Source organism: Conger conger, chromosome 9 (assembly GCF_963514075.1).
Source record: "Conger conger chromosome 9, fConCon1.1, whole genome shotgun sequence".
Classification (NCBI taxonomy): Eukaryota; Metazoa; Chordata; class Actinopteri; order Anguilliformes; family Congridae; genus Conger; species Conger conger.
In genome coordinates, this window is record NC_083768.1 from 14942679 (window position 1) to 14961373 (window position 18695).

At 39.8% G+C, this 18695-nt stretch overlaps 1 pseudogene; it reads left to right on the top strand.

The window, feature by feature from the left end:
- The first annotated feature begins 4070 nt into the window (after positions 1 to 4070).
- LOC133137563 (splicing factor U2AF 65 kDa subunit-like) lies at positions 4071 to 16962 on the top strand (annotated as a pseudogene).
- The last annotated feature ends 1733 nt before the right edge of the window (positions 16963 to 18695 follow it).

Below are 18695 nucleotides of genomic sequence, written 5' to 3' on the forward strand. Positions count from 1 at the left end.
TGAAATTTAAGATACTATGTACATGTTGTTGTGTCATATTTTTCTACCAATCATAATTTCATTTAATGTATTCCACACTGATATTTTAACCACTTTGCCCACCATAGAGGGCTATTTCCACCTATTCTGTACTAGTCCTATAAAAGGGTCAATACCTCAAAAACTATTTACTGCACACACGGTTGAAATAAATTTTACTATTTTACTTTTACTATTCAGAAATTTGAGACAGAACAAATTTATGTCAGAGCATGTACATACACTGTACACAAAACATACAAAAATACAAACATACAAAATAATTACAAAACACCTTAATATCAAATAATATCTTAATATCTACTTTTTATTAGTGCACAAACATGATGACAACTTGCGAACAAAATATACAAGATATCAGGCATTCAAATTACACGTTGAGTTTTACCAAAACTGCACCCAGATGTCCTCAAGTGCCCTGAAATCTGTAACATCTGCATATCCTTTTGTCCAGACACAGGACTGATTAGAAAAACGTTTTTTTGACTGGCGTGGAATAAGAGTGAGCTAAGAAAAAAACAAAAAACAATGTGTTTATTCATGCAACTTCTGAATTGTATATTTTTGTTCTCATATTGGAACATAATTTTTTGGCGTAGAGAACTGGTATCAAGGATTGTTAGAATATGCCTTTTATTGTCTGAGTCTGTGGCGAGGTGAGGGTTGTAAACCGTGATCATGACTTTTTTATTGTTTTATTGCCCTGCTTTGCAAATAAGAGGCTGGTAAGCATCTAAACTGCTGTTCTGGCTAGCTGAGAGTCTTTTTAACAATCCGGTGTCAGCGTTGTGTGGTTTTATTATGTCCGTTTTTTATATGATATAAATATTAATGCAACAATAATTTGAGACATTGATGACTCCACCACAAGGGGGCGAATTGGATAGGGTAAAATAACATGTATAAATGTGGATAACGTTGATACTGTGGCAAGGAAGAATAGGCATTCTGCACATTCTGTTTATGACTGGAAAGCGGAAATGCTGACACTTCTTGGACAAGCCCAGCGTGGATATTTAGTGTTAAGAGAACAATGCTTCCTCCTACTCTATACCCAGTAACGTGCCATTTTCCGGAACTGCTGGAGAGAACAATGCTAATTTCAAAATGTCAGATCTACACATTCATGAATATTCAATAGTGCCATGCAGTGTAATTGGTAGGTAATTAGTTACCTTCTGAATTTCTGTCTGAACCTTCTGTCAATCCAGACCCAAAATAGATGTTCAAACTGTCCTGATGAGGACATTTTATATTTTGAAGAATGTTCCTGCAGAAATGTTGCATATATTAAAAATAAGGTAAAGAAGAAGGGACTATATGGCTGCACACACCTCATAGCTCACTTCTGAAATGTCATGCTGTTCATTTGAAGCAAAAAGAAAAGTGCTGAACCAAAAGCATGGTTCTCTTAAAGCAATAAATGTAATCTAAAGAGAGTATAATGCTGCGTTCACGTCATATTGGAATGACCAAACCAGCCTCTGAAATGAAATGCGAGGCAAAAAACAAAACTCATTAACAAATGAAGTGCATCATACACATGCCATGCAACTTCTATTCCATGATGTTTGAACTTGAACCTTTATTGTTCGTTGTTTGTTCTGTGAGCCTCAACAGAAATCGTCTCGGTCTTTGTATATGCGCTCTTTCTGAAGTAGGCTACACCAGGCCCCAAATCTTCTAATAGGCTAAAGCAATACATTTACATATACACTACCGGTCAAAAGTTTTAGAACACCCCAATTGTTCCAGTTTTTTATTGAAAATTATGTAGTTTAATGTCTCATTGTACTCTGAAATGAAAGCATAGAACAAATAAACAATTGAGGTTAAAATAAATCATGGAATCAATTTATAAACCAAAATGTATTCTAAACTTTTGACTCAAAGTAGCCACCTTTGATAGATAGAACAGCTGAACACACTCGTGGCATTCTTTCTACAATGGAAATCAAATATTCTGCAGAAAGTTCTTCCCAACTCTGTTGCAGAAGTTCCCAGAAATGTGTGGCACTTGTAGGTTGCTTTGCTTTCACTCTTCTGTCCAGTTCATCCCAAACCAGCTCGATGGGGTTTAAGTCTGGAGACAGTGCTGGCCACTCCATGTTTTCAAGCTTACCATCTTGTTCTTTTTTCCTGAGGTAGTTCTGGCATAGCTTGGACGTATGTTTTGGGTCATTATCTTGCTGTAGGATGAACCCCTGACCAACTAGGCGCATACCAGAGGGTACTGCATGGCGCTGCAGAATGCTGTGGTAGCCATTTTGGTTCAGGGTGCCTCTCACTCTGTACAAGTCACCGACCCTGGATCCAGAAAAACAGCCCCAGACCATCACGCTTCCTCCTCCATGTTTGACAGTTGATGTCACACACTGAGGAACCATCCTTTCGCCTACTTGACGGCATACAAAAATCCTGCGTGATGAAGCGAAGATTTCAAACTTTGATTCAGTCCATAACACCTTCTTCCAGTCTTCAGTAGTCCATTGGCGGTGTTTCATGGCCCAGGCAAGCTTCTTCTTCTTATTCTGACGTCTTAGCAATGGCTTTCTTGCTGCAACTCGACCGTTCAAACCTGCAAGTCGAAGTCTTCTCTTCACAGTTGAAACTGAGACTTGCTTACTACGACCACTATTAAGCTGTTGTCCTGTGAGCCGCCTATCACGCAAGCTGTTGACTCTCAGAAACTTGTCTTCTGATTCTGTTGTGGCTTTGGGTCTGCCAGACCTCTTCCTATCAGAGTTTCTCCCAGTTTCTGAGTGCCTTTTGATGGTGAAGGAAACGGTACTCACTGACACCTTGACTTTCTTCGCAATTTCTCTGTAGGAAAGCCCTACCTTTTTAAGTGTCATGATGGTCTGTCTCTCTTCCATTGTTAATTGCCTTTTTCTCACCATTTTTATAGTAACACACTACTTTCTGCAGTACAATACTGTTCAAATGATGCTCACAAGGGTATGGTACCATAGTGTGTTACAACACTACTTTTATGCAGACAGAGGGGGTTGTAAGTAATCAAGAAAAGTTGGAACAGCTGTAGGAATTGGTAACACCAACTTTCAAGGCTTGATCAACCTCCATTGCTGCAGAACAGCTTTAAGTTGTTAACCCATTTCTTGTTCCCTGAAAAAGGCCTTTTTTATAATTCTGAAATGTATATTATTTTTCAGTTTAGGGTAACCTTACCTTTTTTTTTAACCTCTAGCAGTTCACTACTTACCTTTGTACCATTTCAAGCTATTCATTGGACTTGAACGGCTTGAATTTCAATAAAAAACTGGTTTAAAAAAAATCAGTTAACAACAGCTCATGGCTCGTTCGTTCACTCGTTCAATGGCTCATTCGGCTCTTCGTTCACGAACCTGTTCACTCCTTCACCGGCTCAGTCAGTACGTACGGTCGTTAATTTGTGGTTGTTTGATTGGCATTTCGGTAAGGTTATCGGCTTAATCACACACTGCAAGTCACTAAAATCACTGTCTTTGGTTAAGCGGGGCGGGCTGATCTCTCGCTTGGGGAGAGAGCCAAACGAACGAATCTTTCATGGAGAAGCCTAAGCTCAGTTCGTTCATTTAAAAGATTTGTTCGAAAAGATTCGTTCGTTCGAATCTTGCCCATCACTAGGGAAAACTGATGCGTACTCAACACACCTCAGAGCCTCAGTATCATTCGTAACACTAATTTACTGCACATTAGATACAGGGCCAGAATGATAACATCTGAGCAGAAATTCTAGTTAATTTCCAGTTAACAGCTTTTCAGATTTAATTTAACGACAGATTTATCCAATCGTAATTTCTTTGCCCACGTTTTCCTAATAGTTTAGCTGGGTTTGTTTTCAGTTGATGGATGTGTGGTGTTGGCTGGCTGGTTAGCATGCTAGCTAGCTAGCTAATACCTAAATTACCTAGTCTACATTTAGACTAATATGTCTTCAAACTATTTTATAAACTGGCTACTTACTGGCAACACCCCTCCACGACGACCGCCCATTCATCCACTAGTGAATGGATAGTTCATCCACTAAAATGTCGGATTTTGATGAATTCAAGAGGCAGTTGACCGAAAACAAGCTAGGTAACATAGGTGATTGCATTTACCAATTGTGCTTATTACCAACTAAGCTATATTAGTTGATTAGTTGAGTATATTTGAATCATATTACTAATCTAGGTTTGTTACAAAAAATAACCCTGGATTGCATTGGATAACTGTAAGTAATTTCTGTGTAGTTAACGCTGTACGGTGTATTTTAATTATAGATTAAGTTACTTAGCTAGTCTTAACAAATTGTCTTGCAACGTTGTTTAGCCAGCTAGCTAGGTAGCTAACGGATGGGGTCACTGCAGTGGCATAACAAAAGCATAACGTTCGTTAGCTCGATATTTAGGTTGCTAGTTGGTGCTGAAATGACTAGCCTGCCTAATTAATAACGTTAGCTAGTTGCCGTTATTTTCATGTTGATTTGCATCTGTTCACAACGTTGCCTGTTTATAGGGCCGAATTTACGATGAGAAGTGGAATGACACCGTCAAAATTTTGTTCAAAAATTACATGCAATGAATACCTCGAGGTGTAAAATGTTTTTTTAAATAAATAAATTTGGGATACAGCTTCTACAGATCTTGTACAAGCTGTTTGAGTCGTAATCAAGTTCAGTTGTTGATTGTAGAATATACTATATACAGTCCCCTCTGAAAGTATTGGAACAGCAAGGTCAATTTCTTTATTTTTGCTATACACTGAAGACATTTTTTATTTATTTGTCAAAGGATGTACATGAGATGACAGATCCAAATTTTATTTAATGGTAATTTTATCTAGATTTGTTAAACAACTTAGAACATACAACCTTTTGTATTAAACCACCCAATTTTTAGGTGTTTTCTGTGGCCCAGATGTGATTGGTTAAACAATAAATAGTTCTGAATGTTGACTATTGGTTTTAGCCTTGTGTGTTGCCTGTGAAGACAAAACACATTTGTGTTAGAAAAGATATACCTATATGAAGACCAGAGAACTGTTTGGATGTTGGGAGAAAAGCAAGCCCCAAAACATCAGACAGTGACATTTCAAACAATCTCCACAGGGTAGGGGTGAAGGTATCTCAATTAATCGTTCGAAGAAGACTTAGAGTAGCAATATAGAGGCTATGCTACAAGATGCAAACCACTCATCAGTCGTAAGAATCGGAAGGAGAGATTACAATTTGCAAAGAAATAGAGAGATGAGCCACAAAAGTTCTGGAACAAAGTTTTATGGACTGATGAGACCAAGATTAATATCTACCAAAGTGATGGAAAGGCCACAGTGTAGAGGAAGAAGGCATCGGTTCATGATCCAAACTAATTGGGAGAAACTTCATGCAGCAAGACAATGCCCCAAAATACACTTTCATCAAAAAGTGGAAGGTTTTAGGCTGGAAGGTTTATCACCAGACCTTAACCCTATTGAGTATGCAATTTACCTCCTGAAGAGGAGATTGAAGGGAAAGGCCCCCCCGAAAACAAACAACTGAAAGAGGCTGCAGTAAAAGCCTGGAAAAGCATCACAAAAGAAGATGGCTACCTTTTGGTGATGGGTCGAAGGATTGATGCAGTTATTGCAAGCAAGGGATATGCTACCAAATATTAAGTGTTATTTACTTTCATTTACAAATACTCTCTGTTCCAATACTTTTGCACGCCTAAAAATTGGGTGGTCTGACACCAAAGGTGCTATGTTCTAAGTAGTTTAACACATGTAGGTGTAAATACCAGGACATAAAAGCTGAAATTCTGAACGCTTGTCTGGTGTTCATGTTTTTATTACAACTTACATTGTTTTGGTTGCAGTTGTGTTGAGCTCACTCTGTCTCCCTCCCTCTGTTCCGCTCAGTTGAAGAGGCCACCCAGGCAATGGCCTTCGATGGAATCATCTTCCAGGGCCAGAGCCTGAAGATCCGCCATCCTCATGACTACCAGCCACTACCGTGCATGAGTGAAAACCCCAGTGACTTTGTGTGTATGTCAGTGTTGCAAAATATGTTAAAATCTACCTGCATTTTGTATCTACTGTCTTTGACACACTTCTCCTTGTTTCCCCCATGTTTCCACACAGCTCTCAGAGAAAGGTTTGTTTATGCACTTGTAAAGACAAGCAATTGTACAGCCAATTGACAGTCAAAATATGTATACTTTATTCACCATTTTGTAACTGGATTAATATTTAAGAAATGTGACTTAGCAAGTTAATGAATAGCATTTTATATTCCTTGAATACATGGATACCCACTCACTAATTGATTGGCTGAGGAAGGGTTTGTCAGTATATTGAGTGGGTGGGAGAGTGATTTTTCTGCTCCACTTGAATTACAAAACTGCAATGTACTCTTATTAGACAAGATGTAATTCTACTTCCTTTGAAAACTGCACATTTTCACATAAGCCTAGAATATTCAGGAAAATTCTGCATTACAGAATTACTAGAATGTTCTGTGACAAAATCCCAGATGGGGACTTGCTTTCATACCTCAAAGCAAAGTACTTGGCCTGATTTGCTTTACTAATTTTTCAGCTGTTTAAACGTTTGTGTGAAGGCTGTGTAATTTGCCCTAGATGTTGGTATTAGCTATGTAGTTCTGTAGTAATGGTAATCCAAATGTGAAATATTCCCTCAGTATTTAGCTCAGCATTATAGTTACATGTCTGTGTGTGCTGTCTGTGTGTGCTGCATTACTCCTTTCTCTCACTCCCTTTGTGTAGGTGTGGTGTCCACAGTGGTGCCAGACTCAAACCCACAAGCTCTTCATTGGTGGCCAGTCTAGTTATCTCAGTGATAACCAGGTCAGTCCCAGGATATCATTTTGTTTGGCAAATGCACTGTAAAAACATGAATCAGTTGGATTTTTAATTGTCTTTCTGTTTTTGATTGTCCTCCATGGTCATCTTAATCTCAGATTGCTGTTAGACCGTAAAACAACACAGCCCTGCTGAGTTTAATGAACTCTTACCTGGTTGCTGGCTCCATGCCCAAATTGGCCAAATCGATTTTGAGGTCAGGTCTGTCGAGGGATATATTCTCAAAATAATTTTATTTAATTAGTGTGTCAAAGAAGAAATTGTCTTTCTTAATTCTGTGATTTATTTTAATGGGTTTACAGTGTAGACGAAGACTGCAGGGAAGACTGTGGGTTTGTGTCGCAGGATGGACTTCAGTAATGAGGTTGGAGGCAAAGGTGCCCGAAGTGAGTGACTGGACACTTCAGATCTGCACATTAATAGGCAAACCTAACAAAACAAAAAGGTAAAGATGTATTTCAGTCTGCTGTCTTCCGTCAGCCATATGTCTAGAGTCACAAGTAACAATATGCATGGGCACAAGGCTGTTTAATACAGATTTCAGGATTGGGGTCAGTTCAGTTTAAATTGAAGCCATGGGACAATTCACCTTCAGATCCTCACAAGTTTGATCATCCAATTTGAATGCTTAAATTTATGAATTTTAATTACTACTATTTGAATTGGAATTGAATTGGCATTATGAATGCTTCATTCTAATTTTTAATTGACTTGGAGTTTAATGATTAACTTTCAGTGTCTTGTATGGAATTCTCAGTATCTGTTATGTAAGAACTGCATTTGAAAATGTTCAGTTCATAGAAAGCGCTACTGGTATTTTTGATTAATTGTTCTTTTAGCGTTATGCAGATACTCTGCATAAATCTGATTGATGTCTGCATGCATTAGCTTTGACCAGATATCAGCCTGACATAAAAATGTGTGATGTAATACAAACCATCCCCTATATCACTATAAATGCAATGGATTTCAAAATGTTTTGCCCTAGAATTAATGGATGGATTGACTGAAAGGGCACAATTTCAGCAAGAAGTTAAGAAATTGTGATTCAGGATTGGGTAAATTTAGGTAATAGCCTACATTGAATTGTGACTTGAATTGCAGTTCAATTCCTCAACTGATTAAATGGAATTGACTCGTAAATTGAATTTAATTAGTGAATATGTGTAGGAGAAATATTGAACTGGAATTGATTTTGTCGAATCTATAGACATTTTGAATTGAGATTGGATAAATTGAAAAATAATTTAGCTAATTGTTTTGGAAAATTAACTGAATTGATAGGGTAAGGAATTGTAATTGAGTTACTGGAGTTGGACCCAGCCCTGATAGAGTTATGTACATAAATGTTGCCACAACATTTTACATTAAAGGTAAAAATAGGAACCACATGTAAATGCTTTTAAACTGTGTGAATTATTATATTACATGATCTACATTCCTGTTAGTACGCAAGGTCATGTTAATGTGTTTCTACTCATTCCTTCATGTCTTTCCTGTTCCAGGTGAAAGAACTGCTCACATCCTTTGGTCCTCTGAAAGCTTTTAATCTTGTAAAAGACTGCGCCACGGAGCTCTCTAAAGGATACGTCTTCTGTGAATATGTTGATTTGAACGATCAGGTAATTAATGCTTTGGTGGTATTATACCAAGTTGTCCTATTATATTCTACCCTGCACTCTATAGAGACAACCTTTATAACTGCCTCATGTTTTTTGTGCCTCGATATAAAGTAATTCAGAAACCGGATACCCATTTTATGAGCTTGAGGATTACTCATACATACAGACACACTATCTGCTATACAGGAAAATATGACTGAGGCATACTTTTCCTGTATTTTCATTTGACATTTGCATTTTAGTAATTTAGCTGATGCTTTAAATCCAAAGCGACTTAAAAGTGCAAGTTCCTCAAGTGAAAAGTGCATCAAATCCATAAATGGCAAAACACACATGTAGAGCACTCAATGCTTTTAATGCTGAAGAAAAATTTGCTTCCATCTGACAGTTCAGAGATTGGATTCTTGGAAGAGAGGGGTACATTTTGAAATCAATCTGGCATTGAAAGGAGCACACACTTGACTGTGCCAGCCAGTGCCAACTGCGGCCTGTAGCTCCATAGGGCAATGTGCTATCAGCAACCTAGTGGCCCCTGCTGGTCGAGCGCCCGTGTGCTGCATGTGAAAGCTGCATATGAATGGTCTTCCTCCGACTCCGCTCTGTGCAAGCTGAGCTGTAGTATGCGGTGTGAAAAGAAGTAGATGGCGACAACACATGTTTCGGAGAACTGTGGATGTCTACTCTCTCCCAAATTGGCAGCGGGGCTCGCCGAATGAAGTGGTTAAGGTACATGAATGGGACCCGCAAGGTCAGTGGTTTGATTCCCGGTGTAGCCGCTGTAAGATCCGCTCAGCCGTTGGGCTTGAGCAAGGCCCTTAACCCTGCATTGCTCCAGGGGAGGATTGTCTCCTGCTTAGTCTAATCAAGTGTTTGTTGCTTTGGATAAAAGGATCAGCCAAATTACATGTAATGTAATGTCTCTGTTTGAAGATGATTGGCCCGTCCAAATTCTGGTGGGTAACTGGATGTCCAGCCCTACGCTGGGCACCAAAAAAAGGACACCTGGGTATGTGATTACATTATTGTTGTTGCTTTGTCTTTGCATGTTATGTGACATACTTCAGTCCTTTACCAACAAGATGTTGGTAGCCTTTTTGTCAACCCACGTGTCACAATTATTCCCATTGCACCACCCAGTCGTCTGTGTTGATAATTACCAATAATTAAGTGGTTGATGATTGACAGCAGTTAGACTTTCCTGGTGATGGTTGACAGCAATGCAGAGGCTACATGTAGAATTCAGTCTGATTATTTAGGACCTCATATTTTAGAATTAATACTATAAATAAAAAGTGTTAGTAATAAAATATTATGCAGGAGAAGTTAGTGTTGCACAATACACCTATACTGGAAAAGTATTGCAATACCTAGCCGTTAAGAACGGTCCAATAATTTTATTAGTATCGATACTTTTAGAACAATAGTGCCTGGATGCGACCGGAGCTGTGTATGTGTGTGTGTGCACGCTTTGCGTAGTGGACTTGTCAACAGTGTCAGCTGAACACGCACCACGGCATTTTCAACTCGCCGTGCAACATTTGAGAGCGAGATTGAGAAGCCAGTACAAGTTCACTTGCAGACCATCCCAGTTTTATGGACAAAACAGACGCAAGCAGTGAGATATTTGGCATTATTTCTGTTAAAGGGCCGACGGACACCCAAAATCCAATCTGCAAAAGATGTTTCAAACTGATGCAGATAAATGGAGGCAACACATCCAACCTAGCAAAACATATTGCCGACCTGTTTAAAGAATGACAGGTTTGCGAATGTGATAAATAGGCTACTGTAATCAGTTGTTTGACAATTTCACTGTCATTGATCCCCGGTTGGCGAAAATATCCATATGAAGAGATGCATCTTACTTGCTTTGGATCAAAAATCCTGCCAGCCTTAAGAAGCTCTACAGCCGGTTGGCAGAAATACATCTGACATTCTTTGACCGTGGAATGACTGTTGGTGGCAGACAGGGTGGTTTGAGTATCTCAGAAACTGCTGGGTCTCCTGGGATTTTCATGCACACTAGAGTTTGCAAAGAATGGTGCAAAAATCAAAAGAAATCCAGTGAACAGCAGTTCTGCCGACAGAAACGCCTTGTTAATGAGAGACGTCAGAGGAGAATCGCCCACACTGGGGGAAGGGGGCGGGTGACAACGGGGGCGAACCTTTTTCATGGTGTATAACTTTTTTTCCTTGAAGAACAAACAACATAAAACATAGGATAGCAACAATTGGATTTCCTCAAGATCACAGACATGCTCGGTTGTTTTGATCTGTATTTTTTCTTTTCTTTTTCTTTTTGTCTTTCATTCATTTCAATCTGTGGCACAAAGTTGTACAATTATTTACCATTTATTTCATGCTTGCTTAAAATATACATGTTATTTGAAATGGTCCATTTTTTCCAATGGATTATATATTCCATCCATGTTCATGTTTCTTCCTTTCACTCTCTCTTTTCCGTCAACCTAAAAAAATCCTCCTCACCCCCACATTTTGATTGACATGCAATAACATTCCCTGTGTACGGTTTGGTTCCCTGTTGCAGGCCATTGCTGGGCTCAAGTGGATGCAGCTGGGTGGCAAGAAGCTCCTGGTGCAGAGGGCCAGCTTGGGAGCAAAGAACACTGCTCTGGTAAGTGGGGGGGGGGGGGGGGGGGCTAGAAATGCAGAAAGGGGGCAGTCAGGAATGCTGCTCAGTGCCAGCAATGTCTGTGGTGATTGAAGGGGCCAGGAGTGTGGGGGGGCGGGGAGGCAAGGCAACAATGGTAATGTAAAGAGAGAAGGCCCCTTATGTTTCAGCTAGAGGGGAGCCCCTTACAATCTCCTTTTATAATTTATTTTTGCCAATATAGTTTAGTTTTTTTCTTTGTCTGAATATAAATACATTTTTCCTCAAGTTGAGTAATGGGAGATCCCAAGCCAGTGGCGGCATAAACGTGATCATAAAATGTCTCTAAATCTGTAATTCTATCAGGCGAATCTATATTTATCTATATAGCTATATGATCTATATAACCTTTCCTCCAATAGTTACAGATACCTTGGTGTCCCATGGGTATTGTAGTTCAGAAGAGCAGTGTACAACAGCACCCCTTTTTCTGAACACAAGCTTGAAAATGTCATACCAAAAAATAAAATGTTTACTGTTCTTGAACCCTTTTGACTACATACATAATCCTGGTCACTTCTAAAAGGGAACCATTGGGGGTTTGTATTTCCAAGAGTCAGAATTACTCAATGTGACAGATGCTCAAAACAGTGGAAGTGGAAGCTTTTTCTCTCACCAAAATAAATGTTTTGTTTGAGTGGATATCAATGCTTGTGGCTGTGCTTGGTGTGCTTCGAACACAATGGAGCCACAGCCAGAGCGCTGAACAAATTCACTTTCAAATTTGATGACCATGTCACCATAAATGAGCATTCTCCATTGGTTTTTCTAAGCTATGTCTAGGCGGTTTTCCAAAAATGCCATTTGGAGCCTCCAAAAGGACACATGGAAACGATATTATATTATGAGTTTGATGAGGTGTAATATATATATATATATATTGTCTTTGGTATTGTGAGTTGGCTGCTAGAGTGTTGCTTCATGGTTGCTTCATGGTTGCTTGGTGGTTGCTATGGTGTTGCTAGGTTTTTGCTAGGTGTTGCTAGGTGGTTGTTAGGGTGTTGCTAGGGTGTTGCTAGGGATTTGCTAGGGAGTTGCTAGGTGATTGCTTGGGTGTTACTAGGTGGTTGCTAAGATGCTGCTTGGTAGTTGCTAAGCTGTTGCTAGGTGTTTGCTTTAGTGTTGCTAGGTTATTCCTTATGTGCTGGGTGGTTGCTACAGTGTTACTTGTTTGTTGCTAACGTGTTGCTAGGCGGTTGCTTGATGTTTGCTAGGTTGTTGTTAGGTGCTGCCCGGAGGTTGCTAAACTGTTGCTCGGTGGTCTTTTGGGTGTTGCTAGTTTATTGCTAGGTGGTTGCTAAGGTGTTGCTTGGTGTTTGCTAGATGATTGCTAAGGGGTTGCTAGGTTGGTATTTGGTGGTTGCCAGGGTGTTTCTAGGTGGTTGGTAAGGTGCTGTTTGATTGTTGCTAGGTGGTTCCTAAAGTGTTGCTAGGTGGTTGGTAGGGTGTTGCTAGGTGGTTGTTAGGTGGTTGCTTGGATGTTGTTAGTTTGTTGCTAGGTGGTTGCTAAGGTGTTGCTTATTGTTTGCTAGATGATTGCTAAGGAGTTTCTAGGTTGTTACTTGGTGGTTGCCAGGGTGTTGTTAGGTGGTTGCTAAGGTGTTGCGAGGTGGTTGCTAGGTGATTTCCTAGGTGTTTCTAGGTGGTGGCTTGGGTGTTGCGAGGTGGATGTTGTTAGGTGGTTGCTAAAGTCTTGCTAGGTGGTTGGTAGGGTGTTGCTATGGCATTGCTAGGTGGTTGTTTGATGGTTGCTCAGGTGGTTGCTAGGGTGTTGCTCGGGTATTTATAAGGTGTTGCTATAGTGTTGCTAAGGTGTTGCTAGCTGGTTGCTAGGGTATTGCTAAGGCGACAGACCGAAGGTGCGATTGAACTGTTAACCCTCCAACTGCTCTTACCTCCTGAGTCAATGTATGAGTCTGTATATGTTGCTAGGATATTGGAAAACCTTCAATATCTCGCAAATTAATGGGAATATCAAAAAGCTGTGAACAAGCACACCATTCCGGATTATGCCCTTTTATGAAGTTTTCCAGTTGGTTTGGTGTCGATATCTTGAAAACTGTGGGACATTGGCGTAAAAAAATGGGAATAATAATAATAATAATAATAATAATAAATAAGGTCCTGGGTTTGAATCCCTGTTGGCTGGGTTTGGCTGTGCAGAGTTTGCATGTTCTCCCTGTGTCTGCGTGGGTTTCCTCTGGGTACTCTGGTTTCCACCCACAGTCCAAAGACATGCAAGTTAGGCTGATTGGAGAGTCTAAATTGCCCATAGGTATGAGTGTGTGAGTGAATGGTGTGTGTGCCCTGCGATGGACTGGCGACCTGTCCAGGGTGTCTTCCTGCCTTTCGCCCAATGTATACTAGGATAGGCTCCAGGCCCCCTGCGACCCTGATCAGGATAAGCACATTAGGATAATGAATGAATGAGTAGTGTGTTCAATCACGTCAATAAAAAACTTGACTTTTGAATAACAATAGTGTTGTGAAGCAACACATGACTGTTATTCTTTAGCTTTATGTGTGTGGCTGTCTGATACAAAAGGTGATATGCTCAAAGTTAACAAATCTAGATACAAATAACAAGAAATAAAACCTGAAATTCAGATCTGTCTCATGTATATCTTCCCACCTCAAACTCAATTGTCTTCACTGTATGGCAAAAATGAAGGAATTGCCCTTACCGTTCCAGTACATTTGGAGGGGTCTTTATCGATATTATTATGTTTGGTAACCATTTTATTGAAGCAATAACTCACTCCTCCGCTGTGTGTCAGGCTGAACAATGCCCCTTAGCTGTGATAAAATGTGTATATACCACTGCCTGTTATTGCTTAAGTAGATACTTGTTGAATGATGTGATGGGAAATGTGCAATGTGCTGTTGGAGGTGCTATGTACTTGGGGTGGAGTGTATGAGTGGATTTGCATGTGGAGTGTATGAAATAGGGTACCCTTTCTGGGAAAGATTTGAGTATCCCTGTTAAGTAAACAATGAACTTGTAAGCAATGTTTCTCTGAATAAGCACATTTTTGGAATTATATTATGGATTTGGTTTGCTGGACCCTTGCTATGAAAAAAATAGGTTACCGCACAGATACCGCACAGGCTCTGTAGCCATGCCAACCCCTCCCCACACAGAAAATGGCACCACACCCACTACCACCCAAACACATTTTAGAAGAAGAAATGCAGGCAGAGGAGCAATGAGTCTGAAAATGTACGCAACAACAGATATTGCCAGTGCATCACAGATGTGAGCTTGGTTGCAGCATAGTATGCCTGTAAATTCAAAGCAAAAAACATGTTCTGTCTTTCCATGATGGACCAAATTATGCAATTAAATGCACCATCATATCAATGTATTTTACTTGCATGCTAGAATGTTAGAAGTTAGAACTGAACCATCTAATACTGTTGTAGCCATCACTACTGGTAATTGAAACAATGGAGTTCTAAAGAACCTACTCTTCAAAGGGATAAAGGGACCTGTAACCTCTCTTCAATACCCGTCACCTCTCTCCCTCCGTCCCCTTTACCCATTCAGACGGGTATAAACCAGACCCCGCTGACGCTGCAGGTCCCGGGGCTGATGAACAGTTCTGTGGTGCGGATGGGCGGCCTGCCCAGCGAGGTGCTCTGCCTCATGAACACGTTGACGCCCGAGGAGCTGCTCCATGATGAGGGGTATGAGGAGATTGTGGGAGGACGTGTGGGAGGAGTGCAGCAAGTATGGCCAGGTGACGAGCATCGAGGTTCCCCGTCCCATTGATGAGTTGGAGGTCCCCCGGCACTGGCAAGGTGAGGCTCTGTTTGCTGCTGCTTTTCCAACTGTCCCAAATTCCCAATCCAGGCAGTCCCCATACTTCAGCTTCAAGGAAGCGTCATTGAAGGCCCCACAGTGGATTTATCCATATAAATAAACAGTGAAGAGGTTCTCCCACTACGAACAAGCAGCCATCTTTTCTGACATTTGAACCAGACCTCTTATGCCACTGAAATCCTGCCAAGGTTGGAGTATATTTGAGTACCCTTGCCAAGCTGCCACTATAACTTCATTGAACGTAACCACTTCATTCTACTCACTATATTCACAGGACCCAAGTGTTCCGTTTTGTTTTTCTGTTGCTATTTTTTGGCTGCAAATGACCCCTACTCTTACTCTCTTCCCTCCAGATCGTTGTGGAATTTATGTCAGTGTTTGACTCCCAGAAGGTCATGCAAGGGCTGACAGGAAGTTTGTCAACAGGGTTGTGGTCACCAAGTACTGCGACCCCGACGCCTACCACCGACGAGACTTCTGGTAGATTCAGAACGAAGGGAGGGAGGAGGGTGGGGATTGGGCTGCTGGCCAGAAATGCAAGAGAAGAGAACTCGTGGAGATGGTCTAGGGATGGAGACAGGAAGGGAGAGCTTGAGGAGCAATCTTTATTTTTGTAAAAATAGATGTGGAGAAGGGGTGGGAAACGTTTTTCACGAGTGACGTCATTTTCCACCCCGTCATTGTCCGAATTGCTCCAAGTCGTCTTGTTTGTTTGTGCTGCGTTTGTGTTGATTTGTTGTTGTAGTGCCGTTATGTTTATTTAGATATGTTGCATTTTATCATTTGCCATGACGTCATCTTCCACCCCAGTATGCTCCGAATCGGCCCAAAGTAGTGTCATTCATTTGTGCTGGGTTTGTGCTAATTTGTGCTGTGACAATTATTGTTTGTGTCGGTATTCTTTTTGAGATAGCAGCCTAAACCTTTTAACTTGTGAATAATCATCCAGCCTCTCAGCTAGGTCTACCTACCTCCGAGTCTGCATATCATTTGTGCTGCGTAGCTATTATCATCTGGCAGCATTCATATAAGCCAGAACTACACAGATTCTGCACAAATTAGCTAATCATTATATTATGGTTTCCTTTTTTTCCTATCACAAACCTTTTAAAATGTTCTGAAGATCAGCTTGCTTGTGCACAATCTCTGAATATCTGGTTTATATGAACATGCCTTCAAAATGTCTGAACCCATGGTGGTATGAATTTAATTATGCATCAAAGGTTGTTAGCGAGGAAGCAGTTAAAGCTGCAAGCTACCTGAGCTAATGCTGAGCAACCTAAAATAGCTAGTTTGCTGGTTAGCGTTTTGGAAGTGTTTAATGAAAATGATATAGATGATTAACCTCAATTAATCATATGATTATAATAAATAGTCGTACAATATTGATATGATAGTCAATTTTGTTTCATTCCAGTATCTCCGATTGTGGTGACATACTTTTTTTTTTTTTTATGTAAGGTGCGTGTGTGTACGCGCCCACGCGTGTGTACATATGTGCACTTTAATGCACGCTTAAATAATGCATGTGTGTGCAATATGCAATATTTTTGCATATTGATAATCATGTACTACTCTTGCACTTAAGTCAACCTAGCCTTTGCATATTTATCATCCTGTCTAAGATACTTTCAATAGTCATTCAATTATTCACAATTTTTAAGTCGTTCACAGATATGGTAACTGAGTCAGTAGAGAAGGTAAGAAGAGCTATCCTCACTGTTCAACCAGTACAACCACCTGATTTCATTAGCCTCGTTTTCTTTACCTCGAGCTCTCTTTGGCCCTACTTAGCTGTAGCTTTTCTGTCATACAACAAACCCTTTCAGTTATTATAATCAGGGAGTCTTCGAAGACCGAGCGGATCGAAAAGAGATGTTGAACACAGAATTTGTGTTCAGATCTAGCTGATTACTCAGGGGAGGCAGTAATCTCCTGTACAGCAAATCTCCAGGATGAAGTGGACTAGGCAATCGAAATTAATAAATAAAATATATAAATATATATATATATATATATATATATATATATATATATATATATATATATATATATATATATATATATATATATTTTACACTGAAAGGAGCACTTACTTGTTCTTAGTGTTTGGACAATGATGGGGTGGAAAATGAAGTAACACTTCATTTCTAAAGTGTTCTTTCAACGGCACAAATGAGCACAGACATAGAACAAACTAGCGAGACTACTTTGGAGCGATTTGGAGTGACTTGGGGTAGAAAGTTACGTCATAGCTCATAAAATATAATGTGAAATATATCAAAAGCCAAATTATGATTTTTATTCCACAAATCGGCATAAATGCAGCAAAAATGAAGACAATATTTGTATTCATTTTCTGATCACATGGGGTGGAAACTTCACAGAGGTCTCCTGGTGGTGGCCAGTTTCGTTCTGTAGCTGCACGACCATAACATCATAAACTTCACCATGGAACTGCATCCATCATCCTCTACTGTAAACTGATCAGTTAATTTGAGGTGAAAGTTTTGCTTTAGTCTATGTCAATGCCAAAACATTTGATGTACACCCCAAATAACGGCCTGTCCGTTCCCCCACACTATGATGACTGAAAGATGTATTTATCACATTTTATTTTACTTTCTCTAAGAGTCTTCTGTAATTTGGAAGAATTTTTCATCTGGCTCAGATCTCTAAATGTATACCACCCCACATATTTTCATAGAATCTGGTTATTTTCTTTTAAAATAACTGACCAGCTCCTTTCCTACAGAATGTGAGAGTTTACACTTCACGCAAGTACAGTCTTCTCTGTATTTATTGTGAAATTGATTCAGGTATTTAAATATATAAAGCAGAGCTGCCCAACCCTGTTCCTGGAGATCAGGATTTCATTTCAACCCTAATTTGGCAAACCTGATTCTGCTTATAAGCAGCTCAGTAAAATCTGTAAAAGAAATGTAGGTGTGCTTTGTTGGGGTTGGAGAGAAAACATGTCCAAAGATGTCCAGGAACAGGGTTGGGCAGCCCTGATCTAAAGGGTCTTGTCTGACTATCAGTTTGTGCTGAATTGGCTTTCATTTTTGTGCACCAAGATAATTAAGTACTTGGTTGGTAAAATAAGGGTTTGTGGAAAAAGCTGTGAACTGTGAGGAAAAAAATAATTATTGAAATGACAAAAGACCATACATTGTGTGTTGGACTGCTCTGTATGGAACAAGGGTGCAACTATGTCCACAGTTATTTTATTTCTGACAAGGACCAGAAATTGTCAATGTTAGACTGTATTTTTTAGATTTATTTATTTGGTGTACAAAGTCAAATTTAGTAATCAGGTTTTAATCTTTAGCTTTTTAACTTATGTTGCTCTTTTAAAAACAAAAAAGCTTTTTGTTGATGAACATCTGGTTTATTTATTTATTTATTTTCTCACTCCTGTTTTGTACACATTTCATGCTTACACAGAAGGGGTAAACGCGTATGCTGATTTCATGGAATGGACATTGCAGTACACATGCCAAATCAATGTTGAAAATGTGCATCTTCAGCTTAATTGGTGACTGAGTTGGTTTGTCCCTGTCTTTTATTAGTTCTTGATATTGTGTGTTTAGTCTTCAAAATTCAGGAAATGACTTTCTCCCTGTGTTGTACTCTCATTAAAACGGATTTGAGATGTGATGTATATCATTGTTTATCCCGCTCTTTTGTCCTTTTTT